The 24200-nt window shown below is 47.4% G+C and overlaps 1 long non-coding RNA gene and 1 pseudogene across 1 annotated transcript; one reads left to right on the top strand and one right to left on the bottom strand.

Moving 5' to 3' along the window:
* Positions 1 to 15353: 15353 nt before the first annotated feature.
* Positions 15354 to 15464, top strand: LOC146206979 (U6 spliceosomal RNA; annotated as a pseudogene).
* A 1583-nt stretch (positions 15465 to 17047) lies between these two features.
* LOC146206978 (uncharacterized) lies at positions 17048 to 23759 on the bottom strand. Its single transcript, XR_014704185.1, has 3 exons — positions 23653 to 23759; positions 22162 to 22286; positions 17048 to 17671 (listed from the first exon to the last, which is right to left on the bottom strand). It is a non-coding gene; the product is annotated as an uncharacterized LOC146206978 (long non-coding RNA).
* Positions 23760 to 24200: the final 441 nt, after the last annotated feature.

Raw genomic sequence — 24200 nt, 5'->3', positions numbered from 1 at the left:
TAGAGGGGCTACCAGCGAAGATCCCTACCAGTAATTTCCAAACATTCCTCCATTTCCCGATGTTAGTCCTTGGTTTTAAAAGCTGCATTGACAGTTGACCACGCGCTTCATTCGATAAAAATATCCGATATGCGGGCGGCAACAATAGAGTGGCTACAAGCGAAGATCCCTACCAGTAATTTCCAAACATTCCTCCATTTCCCGATGTTAGTCCTTGGTTTTAAAAGCTGCATTGACAGTTGACCACGCGCTTCATTCGATAAAAATATCTGATATGCGGGCGGCAACATTAGAGGGGCTACCAGCGAAGAGCCCTACCAGTAATTTCCAAACATTGCTCCATTTCCCGATGTTAGTCCTTGGTTTTAAAAGCTGCATTGACAGTCGACCACGCGCTTCATTCGATAAAAATATCTGATATGCGGGCGGCAACAATAGAGTGGCTACAAGCGAAGATCCCTACCAGTAATTTCCAAACATTTCTCCATTTCCCGATGTTAGTCCTTGGTTTTAAAAGCTGCATTGACAGTTGACCACGCGCTTCATTCGATAAAAATATCCGATATGCGGGCGGCAACAATAGAGTGGCTACAAGCGAAGATCCCTACCAGTAATTTCCAAACATTCCTCCATTTCCCGATGTTAGTCCTTGGTTTTAAAAGCTGCATTGACTGCCGACTACGCGCTTCATTCGATAAAAATATCTGATATGCGGGTGGCAACAATAGAGGGGCTAGACGCTTGCGAGAGCATCGTGGTGTTTACATTCATCTCAGCGTTGCCTTTATTTTGCGAGCTATCCTTTTGAAGCTACTTGGCCGCTGCCGAGATGGTCGGCGCAGTGCATTCATTCCAGGTCACGCATGCGCGATGCATGGGTGGCTCTGCTGACCCCGTTAGCCGCTGCTGCTTGCGCTAATTGGCGTCCGCTGCCCAGTCGTCTTTCGACCGAGGATCAGCGTAACCTGGCTCGCATGCTGTCGGCGCAGCGCCAACGCGTGGCTACGCCCGAACTCCTCGACACGAAGAAAGGTGAGAGGCGATGTTTCATGACGTCCCGGGTCAAGTTACCGCACAGATACACTGTTGCTCTCTTAGCGTAGCCTTTGGTCAAGGGAAGTGTAAATATTGTGAGCCTTCCGTGGACGTTCTTTAATTTGTACATGCCATGATCGTCCTCTTTCATTTGTACATACCATCATCATCGTCCCGCGGCGCCGGCTCCGGCACGCGCCTGGGTTTTGTCATCGGAGTAGAACGCTAGACAAGGCATCGCTGGCCTTGCCGTCTCAACCTAGCCTTCTTTCACAAGTGGTGGAGGTCAAATTCGATCCCCTTGCTGCCTTGGGCCCTGCCTCTCGCTGAAGCTACGTTCCGGTCGCCGTTTGGCAACTGCCACCATAATCATGTCCACCCTCTACCTCGATTGCACCGATGCCGCCGACTCTACCCACACGTCAACGCGACCCGCCGCTATTCGCTGGTCGTCGCGACGAAGACGTCGATGACTGGCTCGACACATATGAACGCTGCAGTGCCTTTAACCGGTGGGACGACGCTTTTAAATTCCTTAACGTTTCGTTCTATCTCATTCAGGTCGCCAGAAACTGGTTCATTAGTCGCTAACCCCACACAACTAACTGGACCACTTTCAAACAGCAGTTCCGACAGTACTTCACCGACCCGGCCGTTCGGACTGAGATCGCGAGAAACAAGCTCGCTTCCCGCCTTCAAGGTCCTGATGAATCATATGCGTCTTACATAGAGGCTGTTCTTGCACTTTGTCGGCGCATTAGTTCCACCATGACAGAACCTGAACGTGTGCACCACGTCTTAAAAGGGATCAATTCTATGGCTTATCATACCTTAGTGGCCCAGAATCCTTCAAGTGTTGATTCAATTATAACGACCTGTCAACGCCTCGACCAGCTGCAGTCCTCTCGATTACAGCCCGGCTTCGCAACTGGTCCGACCTCTGCTGACCTTGACCTGCGGGCAATGATTCGAGCAATCATCCACGAGGAGCTCCAAGCCATCAATCCTTTCTGTCGACATGGGTGCGATCATTCTTCCGCACCTTCTAATGACGCCGTTCTCCGCAACATGATTAAAGAAGAGTTAGCTACCATCAGCCACCCTATGACTTCCGAACCTTCTGCAATCCGCCCAGCGCCGACCTACGCGAAGGTCGCTGCATCCCCACCTTCTTTGGTTCCCCCGCCCCGACCGGCACCAACTTACAATCACCTCAATGCAATGGCGATGGCGCAACCTACACCACCCTATTACGCACCTTGGCGTCCCTCCCGACCAGTCTGCTATTACTGTGGTATTAGAGGACATATATCCCGCTTTTGTCGTCGCCGCCTTCAGAACGAGCGCCGTAGTTACGACGCCTTCGAAACTGACATGCCTTCAACCTCATATTATCAACGCCGGTCTATTCCAAGCCCACCTCGACGATCCTCCCCACCTCCAGTATCTTCCTTTGAGCCTCGTGGGAACCATGTATCCCGACGCCGGTCCACATCCCCATACCGCCGCTCAGTTTCCCCACTCCGCCCCGCAATCGCTCTCCCTGTCCGCCATCCGGAAAACTAAGTGTTGCAGTTTCCGGAGGTCAAACTGCACTCTGCGAACTTACTAAAAGTCCTCCTGATCGCCCATATAACGTGATTGCTGTTATCGCTGAAGGTTTACCGGTCGAAGCTTTGATTGATACAGGGGCTGAAATTTCTGTCGTTCACGCTGATTTGTGCTACCGTTTGCGAAACGTAGCAACCCCATATGATGGGCCTGAACTCCGTGGAGCCAATGACGTCCCTTTGCGCCCTTCAGCGAAGTGCACCGTACGAGTTGTTATCGACGGCATCCGCCATCATGTGCAGTTTGGTGTGCTCTCATCTTGTGCGCATCTGATGATTTTTGGAAGGGATTTTTTGTCAACCGCTTCAGCGTTAATTTCTTGTGGTGACCGTGTTATCCATATGACAGACAGCGATTTTTCATCTGACTTTTCTGAACGACATCATCCCCTCGTTGCCGCCGCTGATACTGTTTTGCCTCCTCAGTGCGAAAAACTGCTTACTGTTCTTTCTGACCTCATCACTGACGGAGACGTACTCATAGCACCATCATATAGTCATCTTGCACGCGGCATCGCCTTCCCGTCAAGTCTTGTCCGGTTCCACAACAGCTCAGCGACAGTAGTGGCCACTAACACTTCACGTGAATCTCTCGTGCTCCCAAAAGGAACTTCTCTGCATCGCATGGTGGATGTTGAACGTTTTTCCCTGATGGTGCTCACCGCCCCTCCGCCTCAGCAACGTGTTTCGTCAGACGTCTCTCTTTCTGTTCTCGCAAACAGTATTATTCCTAACCTCACGCCGAACCAACGCCAAGAACTGCTGACATTGCATCGACACCACCAAGCCATTTTTGATGCCACTTGAATACCACTGGGACGGACTAGTGTTGCGCACCATCGCATCATTACTGAAGGTAACTCTATCGTTCGCCGACGGCCTTATTAGGTTTCCCTCTCTGAACGAAAAGTAATTGAAAAAAATGTAAATGACATGCTCCATCGCAATATAATTCGTCCACGCAATATAATTCGTCCCTCAACAAGCCCATGGTCCCCAGTAGTGCTAGTTAAAAAAAGGACGGCTCGGTACTCTTTTGTGTTGATTACCGCGCACTCAACAAAATTACCCGCAAAGATGTACATCCGATGCCGCGAATTGATGACGCCCTTGACTCTCTCCAAGGCTCCGAATATTTCTCGACCTTGGACCTCCACTCAGGTTATTGGCAAATACCTATGCACGAGGACGACAAAGAAAAAACCGCTTTCGCAACGCCCGATGGCCTTTACGAATTTAATGTTATGCCTTTCGGACTTTGTAACGCACCAGCGACATTTGAAAGAATGATCGACATTGTGCTTCGTGGCCTAAAATGGAGAACCTGTTTGTGTTACTTGGACGACATTGTTATCTTTTCGGCAACCTTTATTGACCATCTCACGCGCCTGAATGAAGTCCTCACCTGTCTCGCTTCGGCAGGCCTTCAGCTCAACACCAAGAAGTGCCACTTTTCACAGAAGGAAATTAGAATATTGGGACATCTGATCAGCCATGACGGCATTCGTCCAGATCCTGAAAAAATCATCGCGGTCTTGAACTTTGCTCGTCCACAGCGGACTACAGATTTGCGCAGTTTCCTCGGCCTCGCGTCTTATATCCGGCGTTTTATAAGGCATTTTGCAACTATTGCTGCACCACTTCATGAGCTACTTAAAGCACGCAGCCCTTTCGTGTGGACTGAACAGTGAGAAACTGCTTTTAATGACCTAAAGCAAGCCCTCACATCAGATCCTGTTCTTAGCCACTTCAGTGACAGCGCTCCAACCATCCTGCACACCGATGCCAGTGATCACGGTCTTTGCGCTGTACTTCTGCAGCGTGATGCAACATCGCATGAGAAAGTGATTGCCTTTGCCAGTCGGACTCTGACTAAAGCTGAGAAAAGCTACACCATTACCGAGCAGGAGTGTCTTGCCGTCGTGGGCTGTCCAAAAATTTCGCCCTTACCTATACGGTCGGCACTTCACAGTTGTGACCGACCACCATGCTCTTTGCTGGTTGTCTTCACTCAAACATTTGACAGGCCGACTTGGCTGCTGGATTCTACGCCTGCAAGAATACCATTTCGACGTCACTTATAAATCTGGTCGCCAACACCAAGACGCCGACGCTCTCTCTCGCTGTCCTCTTTCGGAATCAACTAGCTGTTTTTCTTCCCAATGCATTTCCACCTCTGACGAGAGCCGACCATCTCTTTGCCCGACGTATATCACAACCGTTTGTTTTGACGACTCTGAAAACAAGCACGCTCTCCGCTCACAGCAATTAGCCGATGCCTACTGCCGTCCTATCATCGACCGCCTTATCGGCGCTTCGGACCAGCCCAATGCTAGGCTTCGCCCACAGCTTCGCAATTTCAAGCTCGAAGATGGCATCCTACTCCGCTACGTGTATTGCCCTGATGGAACTCGCCGGATCCCAGTCGTGCCGCGTGTGCTTCGCCCACACGTATACTGGCGGCTCTCCACGATGACGCTACTGCAGGTCACCTTGGTTTTGACAAAACCTACGACCGCGTGAGAAAACGATTCTTTTGGCCTGGCTTATCTTCCATCGTTGCCAAATACGTCGCATCCTGCCCTCTGTGCCAACGTCGCAAACGGCTGACTTCTTCGCCCGCTGGCCTTCTACAACCTCTTCCTTGTCCCGCCACGCCATTCGACGTAGTCGGCATCGACTTATATGGTCCCCTACCTCTCTCCGATGGGAGTAACCATTGGATTATAACGGCTGTCGACCACCTCACACGCTACGCTGAGACAGCACCTGTACCGACTGGTTCCGCTGAAGAAGTAGCAAATTTCTTTTTCAGATCAATTGTATTGCGTCATGGCGCTCCTCGGGTGCTCCTAAGTGACCGCGGTACAGCCTTCTTATCGAAAGCTGTACCGCGGTCACTTATCAAAAATGGAAGGAAGAAGTGGAGTTTCCGAACGCCTGAAGCTAGTGCTCTTCCATTTTTCTGAATTTTCTATCGCTGTGAGCTACTTGTGATCTCGTCATCCTTCGGGATGGCGGGCACACGACCCCTGCGCCCACCCGCCACCATCGAACATGCTGCGGCGTACTCGACGGGTCACCTCAACGTCGCGGACGTGGAGCTTCCAGACTCGACAGATGACTCCACAGTGACTGACATGGATTCTGACAGCAGCTACACGCCTGTACAGTCGCGCCGCCTGAAAAGGAAGCTGCGCCGAACATCAATAATGAGTGAGACACCAAAGAAGAATGCTGAAAAGCAACGGATCTTTTCCGTGGCCTTCGTACCAACAACGGCAACGGGGAATCTGAATGTTATAAACAGACAGCACCTGACCCAGTTTTTCGACCAGCTGGTTCCCGGTGAAGTTGACGAAGTCAGAATTAATTCCTGGAAGAATGTCCTGACCGTGGATGTCAAATCCCAGGCTACAGTGGACAAGCTGAAAGGAATTGGAGCGCTTGGCAACATGCCGGTCCGTTCCTTTCTTGCACATGGGAAAAAGACTACTGCGGGTGTAATCACCGACGTTGACCCCGAGATAAGTGAAAGCGATCTCTGCACGCTGAGCAAATCTACGGCGCGCATTGTGGATGTTCATCGTTTCGGCCGCTCAAAGTGCGTTAAATTGGTCTTTGAAACTGAATCCCTCCCGTCCCACGTTAAAGTGAGCTATGTGAGACACCCAGTTCGGATGTACGTTCCAAGACCTGTTCAGTGCCACAAATGCCACAAGATCGGACATGTGAGTACCGTTTGTCAAAACGAGGTATCCTGCCGTCGATGCGGCGGTACGCATCCTCATGACACATGCCAGACGGAGACTATCAAGTGTGCGAACTGCTCGGGTGCCCATGAAGCAACGGCTAAGGACTGTCCTAAAATTAGGAGCGAAAGACGTATACTAAAGAAGATGGTGCGAGACAACTCGACTCATCAAGAAGTGGCTGCATCTATTCGTCGTAGCAAACACCGTTCCCGACGCCGACACAAGGAATCGGAAGGCAAGCCTACCCTGGATAAGTGAACTTCAGAGTTAACGTCAGCTCAGATGCCACAACAGATTGAGTCTAATCCCGTTAAGAATACTCTTGCTGTAATGTCACAGGCAATGTCACAGGCCAAGGATCAGACAGAAGCTGTTGTATTACCTGCCGCCTCTGATGTTGAGTGGCCTGCTCTACCATCAAAGGCCATCGCCAGGCCTCATCCCAGTTTGGTTGCCACACGTGCTGAAAATTCCGACAACCTCGACAGCCAGCAGGTGAACAAAATGCTGAAACAGCTGGTTCGTTCACTGCGGGTGCTGCTCTCCAGAATAAACACGCAAACAGCAAAGTTTGCTGTTCAGTTTTTGTACGCATTTGAGCCGCTCTTGGCGGCATTGCAGTAATTCACAATGGCGCAACAAACTAACGCCACCTCTGTGACGATGCACTTGCGCCGCAGTGTAGTGATGCAATGGAATGCCCGAGGCCTGCGTGATCGGCTGAGTGACTTCCGATAGCGGGTACAGAAGTACCGCTTTCCCGTGATTGTGATCTGTGAGCCCAACATGCCGGCTTCCACTACATTTGTTTGACAGTAACCCTGAAAGGACGACTATGTTCTGTAATTGGCGCCTATATTCCACCGAGAGATGGCTTGGACAAGTCATATCTATTTTCAACAATCCAGTGCTGTACAGCTCCTCGTATTATTGTGGGGGACTTTAATGCTCACCACCCTCAGTGGGGTAGTGCCATAATGAGCAATCGAGGAAGAGACCTGGCAGACTTTATGCATACGCAAGCTCTCGTCAATATAAACGACGGCTCACCGACGTTTCTACGCGGAACAACCTACAGCAGCTGCTTGGATGTGGCGTTTGTTTCCAGAAGCCTCCATCCCTCTGTTTCTTGGTGTAGTGATGTGGAAACATATGGGAGTGATCACATACCAACGTACGTATGCATCAAGTGGTTTGCACCTGCCACTTCGCCTCGTGTGCAATACACATACTGGCCCGCCTTTAAGGCATTAGGCATCGGTGGAGATTTCCAGCGTGGACCTCCGGTCACCATTTCAAATAGAGGGCCTCATTACTTCCTCTCTAAGTGAGAACACTCGCTATGTTTGTGTGCCGATGTCAGTGTCCAGCATCGACGTGGAATTCGAGCGACTTCGCGCGATCCGTCGGCAAGCTGAAAGGAAGTACAGAAGAATGAATTCCGCGAAAGATCTCGCACGTTCTCGCAAAGCTAAACCACACATTCTACGTCACCTAGAGAGGTTAGGACGACAACGTTGGAGGCCGTTCTGCTCATCACTGGATCCCCGTAAGCCCCTGTCGCGCCTTTCTGGATATGTTCTGCTGTGGTCTCGAGAAGCAGACGAAACAAGCAAAGTGCTGGTGTGTGTACGCCAAGACATTGCGCGCGTCCGCCATGCTCTGCAGCCCCACAGCACGAACGACTTGCGTGGCAAGCTCAGCCGGAAGTAAACTACCTTTAGTGAAGGCTACGCGTTCTGATCAAAGGGGTTTGAGAATGGCAAACCACCCGACAAGCAACGCAGTTATAAAAGAAAGGAACCTTTATTATGGAAATGAAAACATACTTCAAAAAGGACGCTCGCGCCTGCGGGGGTTCAACTAAACAAGGGCCTAGGCTAGGCAAAGCAACCAGCCTTGGGAACCATAAACAAATATGCCCCGAAGGCCCAGACAAACACTCACGCAGAATCCGAGGCAGCGCTCCCGCCGTCAATCGTTCTCTCCTCGCCAGTCCCACAAGCGTTCCGTTGCGCGTGTTTTATAAACGGAGGGTCACGCCCACCTCGGTTGCTACTGCGCATGCCGGCCCATACGTGTTCCCTGCGCCGCTTGATAAGCACGTCTACAGTAGTGGCAGAAGGAGGTGGATGACACGGTCGCCACAAGAAACATTCCATCCAAAAATCATCAGATGCGCACACGGTGAAAGCACAGCAAACTGCACATGGTTGCGGACGCCGTCTATAACAACTCGAACACTTTGCTGAAGGGTGCAGAGGGACATCATTTGGTCCCAGACGTGAATAACAGAAAGTGCAGCCCCTGTGTCAAAGCTTCGACCGGCAATCCTTCAGCTAAAACGGAAATCACATTGTACGGCCGATGAGGAGGACTTTTTGTCAGTTTGCAAAGTGCAGTTTCACCTCCGGAAACTGCATCGCTTAGTCTTCCGAATGACGGACAGGGAGAGTTGTTGCTGGTCGAAGTGGAGAAACAGAGCGGCAGTATGGGAAAGGGGACCGGCATCGAGATACATGGGCCCCACTTGGTTCAGACGAGGATACCGCCGATGGAGAGGATCGATGAGGTGGGCTGGGAATAGGCCGTCGCTGATAATATGCAGGTATTTCACTTTCGAAGACGACAGAAGCGGAATATATGTCCTCGGATTCCACAATAGTAGCACAGGGACGAGAGGGGCGCCATGGTGAATAATAGGGTGGCGTAGGTTGAGCCGTCGTCATGGCGTTGATGGGGTTGGAGGCCGGTGCTTGTCGGGGTGGGGGAACAAAAGGAGGAGGGGATGCAGCGACGTGAGCGTAAGTCGGTGCTGGGCGAGGTGCAGGAGGGTCAGCTGCGACAGGGTGGGGGATAGTGGCCAACTCTTCTTTAATGATGTGGCGGAGGGCGGCGTCATTAGAAGCAGGAGAAGAATGATCGCACCCGTGCCAGCAAAAAGGGCTGAGGGCTGGGAGCTCCTCGCGGATTATCGCTAGAATCAGGGCTCGGGCCAGTAGCTAAGCTGGGCTGCAATCGAGAGGACTGCAGCTGGTCGAGGCGTTGGCAGGTCGTAATAATGGAATCAACATTTGATGGATTCTGGGCAACTAGGGTGTTATAAGCCATACAATTGATTCCTTTCAAGACATGGTGTACGCGTTCAGGTTCCGGCATGGTGGAACAGATACGCCGACAGAGTGCAAGTACGGCCTCTATGTAAGAAGCATATGACTCTTTGGGACCTTGAAGGCGGGAAGCGAGCTTGTTCTCGATCTCAGTCCGAACAGCCGGATCGGCGAAGTACTGTCGGAACTACTGCTTGAAGGTGGACCAGTTAGTGATGTGGGGCTCGCGGTTGATAAACCAATTCCTGGCGACCTCAATAAGGTAGAAAGAAACGTTGAGGAATTTTAAAGCATCATCCCACCGTTTGTAGGCACTGCAGCGTTCATAAGTGTGGAGCCAGTCATCCCTGTCTTCGTCAGCCCGCGAACAGCGGCGGATCGCGAAGTCGTGTGGGCACAGTTGGAGGCGGCGGTGTAGCCGAGGTAGATGGTCCGGCCGGGTCGAAACTGCTCTTGGTTGACATGTTGATGGTAGCTGTAGCCAAACGGAGACCGGAACGTAGCTCCAGTGAGAGGCAGGGCACAAGACAGCAAGAGAATCGAATTTCACCTCCACCGCTTGTGAAAGAAAGGCAGGTCGAGACGGCAAAGTCGTGACGGCAAGCCAAGGTATGCCGTGTCAGCATTTATTCCGATGGTGAACCCAGGCGCGTGCCGGAACCGGTACCGCGGTTCTTATTTACAAATGAAACAAGAAGATCATGGTATGTACAAATTAAAAAAGATCCGTGGAGGGCTCACAAAATTCATTGTTGATTACGTCAGTTATCTGTCCCATAGTCGTGGCGTTTGGTCAGTTTTTGTCATTTTAAAAATTTCATCATCATCATCATCATCAGCCTGAGCAAACCCACTGCAGGGCGAAGGCCTCTCCCATATTTTTCCACTTAACCCGGTTCTGTACTAGCTGCATCCACTTGACCCCTGCGAACTTCTTAACCTCATCCGCCAACCTAACTTTCTGCCGCCCCCTGCTACGCTTTCCTTCCCTTGGAATCCAGTTTGTTACCCTAAGCGACCATCAGTTATCCTCTCTTCGCGCTGCATGTCCTGCCCATGTCCATTTCTTCTTAAGTTCCGCTAGAATGTTGGTAACTTCAGTTATTTCTCTGGCCCACTCTGCACGCTTCCTATCTCTTAATGTTACCTCTACCATTTTTCGTTCCATAGCCCTCTGAGTTGTCCTCAACTTACGTAGAACCCTCTTGGTTAGCCTCCACGTTTCAGCCCCATAGATGAGTAGAGGTAAGATACAACTGTTGTATACTTTCCTCTTGAGCAATACCGGTAAGCTGCTAGTCATAACCTGCGAGTGCTTGCCAAATGCACTCCCTCCCATCTTATTCTTGTTATTTCCTTTTCATTGTCCGAATCTGCAGTTACTACCTGTCCTAAGTAGACATATTCGCCTACTACTTCCAGTACTTCGCTACCTAATGTAAACTGCTGTTCCTTCCCGAGGCTGTTGAACATTACCTTAGTCATCTTCATACTGATTTTCAAGCCTAATTTTTTTTACTTTTCCTGTCTAGGTCATCAATCATTCTTTGCATTCATCCCCGAGTTGCTTAGCAAGGCAATGTCATCAGCAAATCGCAGATTACCGAGGTATTCTCCATCTACCCTTATCTCTAACTGCTCCCATTCCAAGTGTCTGAATACTTCCTCTAAGCAAGCTGTGAATAGTACTGGAGAGATTGTGTCTCCTTGCCTAACTCCTCTATTTATGGGAATTTTGTTATTATATATATATCTTCCAGCACTTTCACGTACGGATCGTCTACCCCCTGATTTCGCAATGCCTGCATCACCGCCGAGCTTTCAACTGAGTCAAATGCTTTTTCGTAATCAATGAATGCTATGTATAAGGGCTGGTTATATTCCGAGAATTTTTCTATCACCTGATTGAGGGTATGGATATGATCGATAATAGAGTACCGTTTCCGAAAACCTGCTTGATCCTTTGCTTGATTGCAGTCTAAGGTTGTCCTGATTCTATTAGCGATTACCTTAGTAAATACCTTATACGTAACAGACAGTAAGCTGATTGGTCTGTAATTTTAAGGTCCTTAGAGTCCCCTTTCTTATGAATGAGGATAATGTTTTGCATTCTTCCATGGTTCCGGTACCGTCGATGACACCAGGCACGGCGTATACAGGGTGGCCAGTTTTTCTAGCACGATACCCCCCCCCCCGTCCTTCAACAAATCTGTAGTTATCTGATCTTCTCCAGCTGATTTCCCCCTTTTCATAGTTTATAATGCTTTCTTGTCCTCGTCCTTCGTCACTGGTGGAACGTCTGACTGTTTTTCCCTGAAGCCAATCTCATTACGGTCCTGACTACTTTGGCTACTGTAGAGATCTGTATAGAACTCCTCGACTACTTTGACTATCTTCTCCATATTCGTGATGACGTTGCCCACCTTGTCCCTTATCTCATACATCAGGTTTTTGACTATTCCCAATTTTTTCTTTACCGATTTAAGGCTTCCCCCGTTCTTTCATCATCATCAGCCTGATTATACCCACTGCAGGGCGAAGGCCTCTCCCATATTTCTCCATTTAACCCGGTTCTGTGCTAGCTGCATCCACTTGACCTTTGCGAACTTCTTTATCTCATCCGCCCACCTAACTTTCTGCCGCCCCCTGCTACGCTTTCCTTCCCTTGGAGTCCAGTTTGTTACCCTCAGCGACCATCGGTTATCCTCTCTTCGCACTACATGTCCTGCCCATGTCCATTTCTTCTTCTTCTTAATTTCCACTAGAATGTCGGTAACTTGAGTTATTTCTCGGGCCCACTCTGCACGCTTTCTATCTCTTAACGTTACCCCTACCATTTTTCGTTCTTTACAGCATGCTCAATTTTCTCCATGTTATACTTCCTTATCTCGGCCACCTTGCGCTTATTGATTAGCTTTGATATCTCGGCCAATTTTATCTGGTCTGTTGGATTGGAAGCTTTCATACTCTGGCGTTTCTTAATCAAATCTTTGGTCTCCTTAGACAGCTTACCGGTATCCTCTCTAACTATCCTACCGCCTACTTCTACAGCGCACTCACTAATGGTATCTCTGAAATTATTGTTCATTGCTTCTAGGGTAATGTCCTCGTCTTCGGTTAGAGCTGAATATCTATTTTGTAGCGAGATCCTGAACTCTTCTGCCCTCCCCCTCACCGCTAATTCGTTGATGGGTTTCTTTCTTACTAATCTGTTGCGTTCCTTCTTCAGATTTAGGCTAATTCGGGACCTCACCATCCTGTGGTTACTGCACCACACTTTCCCGATTACCTCTACATCTTGCATAATTGCGGGAGTTGAACACAGTATGAAGTCAATTCCATTTTTAGTCTCCCCGTTAGGACTTTTCCGTGTCCATTTCCGGTTCTTCCGTTTGCTGAAGAAGGTATTCATGATTCGTAAGTTATTGCGCTCTGCAAACTCAACTAGTAGCTCCCCCCTGCTATTCCTAGAACCAATGCCATAGTCGCCTACTGCCTGGTCTCCTGCCTGTTTTTTTCCCTACCTTGGCATTGAAGTCGCCCATTAGTACAGTATACTGCGTCTTTAAATTTCGCATTGCTGATTCTACATCTTCGTAGAAGCTTTCAACTACCTGGTCATCATAACTACATGAAGGTGCATAGGCCTGTACAACCTTCAGTTTATACCGCTTATTAAGCCCAATTACGATGGCTGCCACCCTCTCGTTAATACTATAGAATTCAACTATATTACCCGCTATGCACTTATTGACAAAGAAACCTACTCCTAGTTGTCGCCTCTATGGTAAGCCTCGATAACACAGTACATGCCCATCCTTCAGAACAGTATATGCCTCATTCGGCCTCCTAACCTCACTAAGCCCTATGACGTCCCATTTCATACCCTCTAGTTCCTGTAACAGGACCGCTAAACTAGCTTCACTAGCTAGAGTTCTAGCCTTAAACGTTGCCAGGACCAGCTTCCAATGGCGGCCTGTCCAGCGGAGCCAGAAGTTCTTAGCACCCCCTGCTGCGTCACAGGTCTGACCGCCGTCGTGGTCAGTCCTTCCGCCGCCGCTGGTGACTGAGGGCCGGGGTTTTATGCAACTACTCATGAGAGGTTGCATCCAATTACTGCGCCAGGGTGACCAACTCCTGTTCTGGGGAGGGAGTGCGTTTCTGGAGGAGTTCACCGGTATCAGGTAGCACCCCAAACCTGTTTATGCAATTCCATCAACACGTGGATTTTTCTTTTTTTTTCCGGTGGAGAATTGCGTGCCACCGGGATTTGAACCCTGGTACTCTTGCATGCGAGGCGGATGTTCTACCGCTACGCCACCGCTGCGCTCGTACTCATTTGCGTACTCATAAAAGCCAGAATAAAGAAAGAATAAGTATACCTGGTAAATAAGGAATACGAGAACAGGTCTAGTTGTTCGAAATAAATCAAACAAGTGTGGTTTTTGTAGATTCAGTCGTTAACTGCAGTAATATAAGCGCGGAGCACCGCCCTAGAAAATCGTGTGCTCAAGAGAACAACGGTGATAAAAAAAGAGCAGTTTCTGTACAGTATGTCCGCCAAACAAGGACGCGGGAGGTAAAGGAAGTGGCGGGATGTTAGCGGATGGTAGCAGACGTCAAATACTACTTTGGGCGACCGATTATTACACATATTTTCAGATTAGTATTGGCATGGAATGCGCGATAATCGGAAAATTGGTGTGCATCTAGAAGTAATAGTAGCGCAGACAGACACTGCGCTGTCTTTCAACAGAGCCTTATAGGAAGAGAGAGGGTATTTATACGATTGTTCTGCATCACCTAGCACTCGAAATGGCTAAAAATCTTGAACATGACAAAAAAATATATCTGCTTTTGAGTAATTGTAAAAAGGCTTCCCCTCGTGCATTCCTAGCTTTAAGTGAGATAGCAGGCTCGATTGCAGAGAAAGCAGCACTATAAAGGAATTTGTAAGGAAGCTGGAAGGAAAACGGTTATGTCGAGCTACGCGGGCAGTCTTGATTGGTTCACGTAGCGATAACACCTATAATGCGGTCATCGACTTGGTTTTACCATTCGCTTTTTCGCTTGTTTATATTCTTGCTCTCTCGATACTGTTTTTCCAGGCCCACTCTTTCTGCCAGGATTTATTTTTCCTCCCTATACTTGTTTTGTGTGGTATTTATTTATTTTTTATTTCTTCTAAATACCTTAGTGCGGAGCATAGAGTAAGGGCAGTAACGAATGTGAACTTTCACCAACTAGAATAATTGTATGAGCAATGCTGCAAATTGACAAAACGAGATAATCCAAATTAGGCCCCATTAGGCGCAACCACAGCAGTTACAACAATTGAGGGCCTATGAGGACACAGTTCCGAGGAAGACCACTCTTCATAGACTAGCTTCCTCGTCGACCATGCCCAGAGGAGCTGGTTAGAGCCGCCATTAAAACACAACTATAGAGAATAACAAAAGACAACAGTACGTGTTGACATTTCCATGCAGTTTTAAAATTCGGCCACTGTAACCTTGTAATTGCATATCTGGATCACTCATGTATTTACTTTTCCTGTCTAGGTCATCAATCATTCTTTGCAGTCATCCCCCGAGTTGCTTAGCAAGCCAATGTCATCAGCAACTTGCGATCTCAAGAATACCTGCATCATTATTGCATAATATCATATTTGTTTCTCGTTTCTCTATGACAGCTAAATTCCTATTTGTTCTTTCATGTTGTTACCCGCGTCTTCATTCCTTACCCACATTTGTTTCTTCTGTTTCTCGTTCACCAATGCCCTTTATTCTCATCCCTCGATTGTCTTCAGGTTGTCTTCAGGCTACTTTAAATTTATTTATGCTATTCCCTTGAAGCGGCAAATAATGTATACTAAAATTGGAACGATACAGAGAAGATTACCATGGCCCCTGCGCAAGGATGACGCGCAAAATTGTGCAGCGTTCCACATTTTCCCCTTCATGGATCACTTCCTTGTCGTGACGGAGGGGCTTGCGAAACTCGATGAAGTCGTGAGCTCTGCTGTGTAGGGCCACCCGAGATAGACAAGTCACGGCAGAGAGTTCTGACAAAATGTGATTCACTGGAGAAGGTAATGGCAACCCACTCCAGTATTTCCTGCCAAGAAAAACCTATTGCCAGTCACAATACCATTACAGATATGGCGCCGGAAGATGAGCCCCCAGGTTGGAAGGCGTCCCACATGTTACTGGGGATGAACAAAGGGCGATTCATTGTAGCTCCAGGACGAATGAGAAGCAGCTGGGCTAAATCCAAAAGGACGCTCAGTTGGGGATGTGTCGGGAAGCGACCGGAAAGTCCGATGTTGCAAGGAAATATATCACATAGCAACATGGAATGTAAGATCTATGACGCAAGGTAAACTGGATGTCGTCAAGCGATAAATTGACAGATTGAGCATTGATATCTTGGGTATCAGCCAACTCACGTGGACCGGAATGGGAGAATTTAATTCCGGCGACCATTATGTCTTTTATTGTGGGCACGAATCCAAGAGAAGGAATGGGGTCGCTCTCATAGTAAACAGAAGAATGGGCAAAGCAGTGCTAGGGTACAACCCCAAAAACGACCGAATGATTTCACTTCGGATCCAAGATCACCCTTTGAACATAACATTTATCCAAGTCTATGCACCAACCACTACTGCTGAAGAAGCTGACGTTGAGAGATTTTATGCTGACCTGCAATGCCTTTTAGACCACACTCCATCATCAGACGTCCTTTTTCTCATAAGAGACTGGAATGCTAAGGTCGGGAGTGAATAAATATCCGGAATTACAGGCAAGTTCGGTCTTGGTGAGCCGAATGAAGCTGGGCAGAGGCTAGTAGAGTTTTGTCAAGAAAACAACCTGACCATAGCGAATACTCATTTTCAACAGCAAAGAGGCACCTGTACACATGGACTTCACCGGATGGTCTGTACAGGAATCAGATTGATTATATTCTTTGCCAGCAGAGATGGAGAAGCGCTATACAAGCAGTAAAAACAAGGCCTGGGGCCGATTGTGGCACCGATAAGCATCTTCTTGTTGCCAAATTTAAGCTTCGATTGAGGAAAACGCAGAAAACTAGAAGGCCTTTCAGGTATTATCTGGATCAAATTCCATCAGAATATGCTGTGGAAGTGAGGAATCGATTTCAAGAATTAGATCTAGAAGACAGAGAGCCTGAAGAGATGTGGACTGATGTTCGTGATATAATACAAGGAGTTGCTACTAAGGTAGCTCCAAAGCAAAAGAAATGCAAGAAAGCAAACTGGTTATCTGGAGATCTCCCAGACGGCCATAGACGTCCGACGGTCGACCGACGGACGTCCGTTTTCGGACCTTCGGACATCCGACGGAAGTCCGGTTATGTTCAATATACGTACAGCGGAAGTCCGTCGGACTATCGTTCGTGGATCCGAATCGCGTCCCACGGACGTCCGACGGGCAGCCGGAGGCGGGCATTCGGACGTTTCCCGGAACATGCTTGCAGGGCCCGCTATTGGTGTAAAAACTTGCCAATAACATTCGTGTAAAGTTCAGCAAGCATGTGCCATGGAAATTTCAGTCACATACTAGTGCTCAATGCCTTTGTCGTGAGAGTAAAGCAGACAATAGAATATGCAACAGGTTCAAGTTTCCTGTTGTCTGCTTTACTTTCACACACAAAGCACTGAACAGAAGTGTGCAATTAAAACTTCCATCAAAGAGGCACATATGCTAGCTGAGCTTTACACAAATGCACCATTCCTGAAAACATGCTAAGTGCATAGGCATACCAGCATGCGAGGTTGTAAAAAAAGCATTTTTTTTTTGCTTTATTGCAAAAACTGCATTCATAAATAGTCTACACTAAAAAAATATCGATGTTAAGGAATGGCATGGTAAAATGCAGGCCAACTGGAGTATTAAGAATCTACTTGAATAATTTTTTTTTAATTATCCTTGGCCGTGACAGCTCTTCCCTTGGGGAGGTGGTGGAGGAAAAGGTATTTATTGAAACCTAATATTTCGGAATTAGCGAGGAGATGATCGAGTTCTCTGTGGGCAGCCTCCGCAGGCCGGGATTCCAGGAGCAGTTGCTATCCTGTGTATTTGCTCGATCAGCTGTTGCTGGTCTTTCAGGCCTAAGATGGAAAGAGCAGGCTGGGCTCCTCCTGCAATAGAAGGGAAAATGAAATTCAAGTTATCTGTGCTGAACTTTGATTACACATCTCCAAGGGCAACTGCCAGTTTCTCTCAATTGCTTTTTCCAGATGGCACTGTACGCATGCATCTCCATTCAGAACTGTCACATACTATATAGAAAGGTCATATAACTGCAGCAAAACCCATGCAGAATAACAAAAGATACAAACGTAGTTTGACCAGAACCTGGCATTCAGTATTTTAATGTTTTTATGTCGTCTCTTTGGACATGCCAATCTGACCAAACATGGCATGTTATGCTTGCTGCTATGCGCCCTCAGCAATGCCCAAGACATGGAGTGCACATGCAGAGAAACTAAGCATAAAGGATGCTGTATATGAACATAAAGCACAGCCAGAGCATTGCAGTATTACACAGGTATGCATTGGCGGCAGAAACCTGCATTTTGAGCGGTTTCCATGTACCCTCTACCGAAGACATTCCCTGGGCGTCTCAGGGGTATATCGACATCAACATCTAGGCTACAAGCGTCTAGAAAGCGTCTCCTTAGAGCAGCTGCGACGAAGTAACTTATCTGATAACATGCAAGCTGCTGCAGCAGAATAAAGATAGACATTTGACATGTGGCTAAAGCCCAATGTGGAAGCATAGCCCGTCGCAGTGATTGCGCAGTGTTCATGCTTCTACAAGAGTTAAAAGTAAAGTTATTTGTTTACCCACAGCGCTATATGTGACATTACAATAGCAAGGCTTATAGTTACACAAAACACAAAAAGCTGACAACCACAAGCTCCTGATGTATTACCGGCAGCATGCAGCATGGATGTTAGTTACTGAAATATGGTTGCATAATTCTGGCAACCAGCTGTGCATGTATGTCATGGATTTCTCAACTACGCACAACAAATTACAAAAAAAATAATGGCATTTATAAATGCAGCCAGCTGTTCACAAGAAACACTGTAGTTTTTTTATGGGGAAGGTAGTGGGCGCCAAAGAAACTGCCCCTGTAAAGGCGCCTAATTTGCCCCTATGTAATATCGGGGACAAGTGTGTGGACTACACAAACTGCAATCAAAGCACACAACTTTCACATCGACCAGGAAACTCTGACCATACTTGTCGATGTGAAAATTGAGCGTTAGTTATTTCATGTGTGCAAGAGAAATAAGGTCACAATTCGTTTACATCGCGATTCTAGTCCAAAATCTCCAGACATACTGTCCAGAGACTTTCGCCCCCGTAGTATAAGCCACCGCTTGGGTAAGAGATTAGTAAAAGAAGTGTATAAAAGACATTAGTGCTGTTGGACAGCCATAGCTATAAAAATGGTATTGACATTGAAGTACTGCCTTAAGGCGGGGCCTAGGGCATTACAAAAGCAAGAGTTAGTGTCCGCTGGTCCTCATTTGAACGAACAAAAAGGGGGGGGGGGGAAGAAATCTACCTCAACTATATGTTTTTAGTGACACCAAGCCGCAGTTAGTATTAAAGATATCACACAGTTTTGTGGAAGATTTGGGAGCGCTTTGCTGCTTTCTTACAGGATTGGACAAAAGAGCTCACCATCTTCAGAAAGGCACGTTATATAGAAATGAAAATAGTGAATTTACTGCATCTGGCCACAACAACTTGCACACGGAGAGGAAGATGAACTGAAAATTTTATACATGAATGTACGTATTTACAACAGGTGAAACAATGACCATGATCTATGTCGAAGAGGAAAGAGATCAAAATCTAGCTCAGAACGAGTTCTCCAGGCCGCGGGGCCGTTTCATTAACTTCGGGACTCTGCCCACATTTCTCATCCCCAATGACAACGAACTCACAAATGACTGGCTAACAAACATTTTGGCATGTCTTTCCACTTTCATAAGTTCTTCACCCTCTCCCTAATACAAGCAATGCAAAAGGGACAACAAATTCGTTTTACAACAAACGGAATTTAGAGAATGGACCTCGAAATGACTGGCTCACTAGGTCACATGCCAAACTCTCTCCCCTAGGAAAAAAAAAGAAAAACAAAATTAGAACCCATCAAAACGGTGTCCCACGTGCGCAACCATTGCCCAAAGCTTGCATCCTTGGCGGCTCCTTTTACAGGGCAATTATTGCAATTATTGGCGTCCGAGTCAGCACCATTGCGGACCACATCAGAAGAGCCAACCCACATCCTCCAGCTCCGCATCATACCGTCACTGTTACACACTTGCCCTTTTTCAACGCCGCCATCTCCCACCATTGTTGATATCCAGGGTTGGAATCCTCAACGAGACCCCACTCAGCGCGCCTGCACTGAATAATTGCCACTTTTATGGGCTCCCCAACAAGGAAGAAGGCCTTACACCCTTCAACCTGACAGTGTTTTTTCTTTGAACGATAAGCAGTTCTTTCAAAAGAGGTGCTCGTTTCAAAGCTGTGCTGCCTCCGGGTGATGGGTCCAGCCAGCGTACTAAGGACCCCTTAGTACGCTAGTACGCTTAGTACTAAGGACCCCTTAGTTGTATACTGTTCGTAAAGCTCCTTAAATACAAATGAGCCCCCTACATGACACAGCAACGAGAACAAACTGCCTGTCCCCGCGTCTTCGAGTGCGACAGCAAAGTCCTCGGAAGAGGGGACTTCTTTCCCTCTCTGCCTACGTTTCCGTTAAGCACTGTAGCTGCTATAGCTGCCTCTCTGTGCGCGTCTCTCCGCCTCCTGTCCGAGGGCAAGTGGGAGACGGCCGCAGCTGGGCATTGAACAGGTGACCCAAAAAGAGCAGACTAATAATGGTGCCTAGCATACCCACCGATCCTTTACAGAAATCATTAAAGAAATGAAAGCAACACATCAGATAACGCTACAATGTTTCTAAGTACAAAGTCGACAACTCCAAGTCATATAAATATATGTACATCTCCGCACATTAACCAGACAGAAACAGTGCAGAGTAAACTAATAATTCAGTGTCTAGCAACACTATTAAAAGGGGATAAAGGCCACGGGGGGCTACGATTATTAGTACCGTTTTGCCTTTAAACTACAATAACATACTTGTTGCAAGCTTAAAATCAAAGATTCACACCTGTCCCACCCACAGCAATGGAACACACATCTGACTCAAGTCTGCAAAGAAAGAGCAAGCTAGACTATTACAGACGCACCCTTGGTTATTTTTCTGGCATTTCTGAGGGTGAAGAATCTGACTTGTCAGTAGCATGTATATGAATAAGAATCCTATGACAGTAAATGCATCAGATTTTCTGGAGTGGCTTTTCTTTGCTGACCACATATGAGGTGAGCTATAATTTATCCAACTTGGCCTAGGTTTATTCTATGAATAACAAAGCTATAGCAGGTACACAGTCGTCCACTCAGGCTGAACATGCGAGTGCGTGGCATGCACTTTTTGAGATGCCACTGCATCCATCGCAGCTGCACACCGTAGCAAAGAGGCAGACAGCGTGAAGTACCAGCCTCTAGTCCCTCTACCACCACTGGGGTCCCAAACTAGGGACCCCTTGTTTTTGTCAGGACAGGCCCCCCCAGGGTCAGCTAGTGAGTAACCTCCTGTATTTGTATCTGATGGCAATGTTTTCCACCACCACCCACAATACGCAGCTGCGCATCATAGCAGATGCGAAGCAACAGCTCCTGGTCCTTCTATGCATAAGCCACTATGACTTGATGCATGCCTGCGCACCATAGTAAAGAGGCAGACGACATGACGCAGCAGCTCATGGTACCTTTACACATGAGCCCCCTCATTGTACTTCGATACGCACCATAGCAAATATACAGACTACGCCACACAGCAGCTCCTGGTCCCTCTATGCATAAGCCATTTTGCCTCAATACGCACCTGCGTACCTCAGTGAAGAGGCAGACGTAAAGCTGCAGCTCCTGGGCCCTCCATGCACAAGCCACTTAGCATCAATGCAAGGCTGTGCACTGTAGTAAAGAGGCGAAGGACGTTAAGCAGCAGCTCCTGGTCCCTCTACACATCAGCCATTTTGCCTCGATGCGCATCTGCACACCGTAACAAACAGCCAGATGTGACAAAGAAGCTCCTGGTTTCTCTACACATAAACCACTTTGCCTCAATGCACGTCTGCACACCGGAGCAAAGAGGCAGATGACGTGAAGCTGGAGCGGCTGGTCCCTCTACGCACAAGCCACTTAGCCTTGATGGATGGCTGTGACGGATGCATTGCTATTTTGCAAACTGCATGCCACACATTCCCATTCAAGCTAAGAGTGGACGACTGTGTAAACGTAAAATACTGGTTATTTACTTCAATGGACAATGACAAAAAGTAACATGGTGGACAATGTAAAAAGAATTTGCTGCATAAAGTTTGTTGAAACCAGTTCTACATCCTACATGTAAACAAGCTAAAACCTTAATGTCGAAGGGATGTCCTGTGTGTTTAAAATCATCACGCTCAAACAACTTCAACACTGACAATCATGATTCAATATTAATAATATAGATAATGATACAATACTCACTTTTAGCCATACCAAAGAAATGGGAATGCAAAGGGATGTTGCTGTTTTCCCCCGTGGATGACAGTTTTCCATATTCAAAGTGCTGCTTCCTGTTGGCCTACGAAATCGGCTACAGCAAATGGCATCTGAAAAATTTTTGGAGGCCTCATGCTAGTCTTCAACGAGAAAAGCATTGCCATACAGAAGCAGAACACAAATACTTTTACAACACACTAAAAGCACCAACTGCGGTGCTGTTTTTAGGATCACTAGGTAGAGGTTTTGCTGTAGCAAGCCAAATGTTAGCCTTCAATAAGGAAAGCATTCCCATACAGAAACAGAACACAAAAATTTTTACAACACATTAAAAGCATCAATTGCACAAATGCTTGTAAGATGACCAGGTACAGGTTTCTGCTATAGCCCACATCATGTGACCAGCGGTTATCAGAAGCCTTGTATGTGAGCATGATGCCCTAGATTCAATTTATGGCTATCACTGTATTAACAAGCATGGGTTTAAAGCTACTTTAATATGATAATCTAAGAACATGGTAAGAGCTTTCAGTGCGACACATAAGCTCAGTATCATGCACTATAAGGTGCTGCATGGCTCTAGTGTAGCTTTGGCATTATCTCGCTGTCAATAATGCAGTGAAGTTCTGAGGAGCCTTTGAATATCTGTAAGGACAAAGCAACAACAATTTTGTTTTCCTCTCACTTTTGCTCAGCTCGGTCTCTTTTTTTTTTCTTTTTTTTTGAGCCCGCGGCTTGCATGACCTCCCAGTATGCCTGTTTTGCATAAAAGAAGGCGTTGCAGGCACCAGAGCTCACAGCCCAACTGTATCGCGGCGGCGGTATGTCAAATTCGTGCCAGAACAGCGCAGAACAACGGGTCAAGAAAAAGACAAGTGCTGACTTTTTTTTTCTCATCTCCTTGTGCGGTTGTTCTGCGCGGTTCGGTCCCACATGCATAACCAACATGCGCAAGGTGCTGTCCTGGTTTGTCAAAGCTGAAGGAGAGTACTAAACCTTTAGTTATTTAGTAGCTACAGCCGTTCCTTCTAGAAACTGTAGTTGCCGTAAAGCTCGAGAGAGAAAGTTCAGCGGCTGTCCATTAAAAAAAAATAATAAAACGCGACGTTTTCACAAGTGTAGGCATGTCGCACGATAGGCTCGAGGAGTGCAAAAGTTTTCTCGTATAGTTTTTACAACTCAGCACGTTGCGCATGGTTAACAAATTAACTCCTTTAAAGCTCGGCCAGGCACTCCTTTATCAGAGACAGAGAAGTTGCGCGGCTTACTGGCGCAGCGTCCAGTAATGGCGAGAAAGATGGCCCTCAGACTTAAGGCTGCACTTTAGTTACTCGGCGCGGAGCCATCCTGTCAGTCTCGCCTAAAACACTCGACCGTTCGGCTGCTGTACAGAGCTGTTTCCTTACCCAAAAGCTCACCACTATCGGTGCATCGAAAAGTTCCACTAAAGAAACAAAAGTTCGGTGAAATACTTACTTTGGAATCGGCGGGTGAACAAAGCGTGCCAGCCGCACCAAGCCACAGCAAAAACAATGCTAGCAGTGCATTACAGCCGTAGGTATTTGTAACTGAGCAGAAAATGCAGAACACGGAAACGTGAAACCATCTTCCATGACTAAACTTCAACTTGTCAGGTGGATTGGATTGGCTCATTTCAGATTTTTTTGAGGATAGGTTCGGTTTCGTTCTTTTTGAGCTTGCTGCTTGCTGCGTCTATTCAGCCACTGATTAAAATTTCACCGAAGCATCATGATAGAAAAATGTTTAATGGTCATTTAACTTTTAATCAAAAATTTTTGATGGAAGAATTCAACGATGAAACAGGCGGAAAATAAAAAAAAAACTGTTTAATGGAAACGCTTTCTATCGCATCGATTCGCTCTGGCATCATATAATGCAGACTTGACGGCATTACTGATTTATACGCAGTTCAGACGAGCACGACGACTACAAACTATATCATAGCTGTGTAAAAGCAAATCCAGTGGCGGACGTACGGCGGCTGTCCGCTGGGCGAACGGATT

Source organism: Amblyomma maculatum, chromosome 1 (assembly GCF_055883805.1).
Source record: "Amblyomma maculatum isolate TAMU_Amacu chromosome 1, ASM5588380v1, whole genome shotgun sequence".
NCBI classification, from domain to species: domain Eukaryota; kingdom Metazoa; phylum Arthropoda; class Arachnida; order Ixodida; family Ixodidae; genus Amblyomma; species Amblyomma maculatum.
This window is presented reverse-complemented; position numbering and strand designations above follow the sequence as displayed.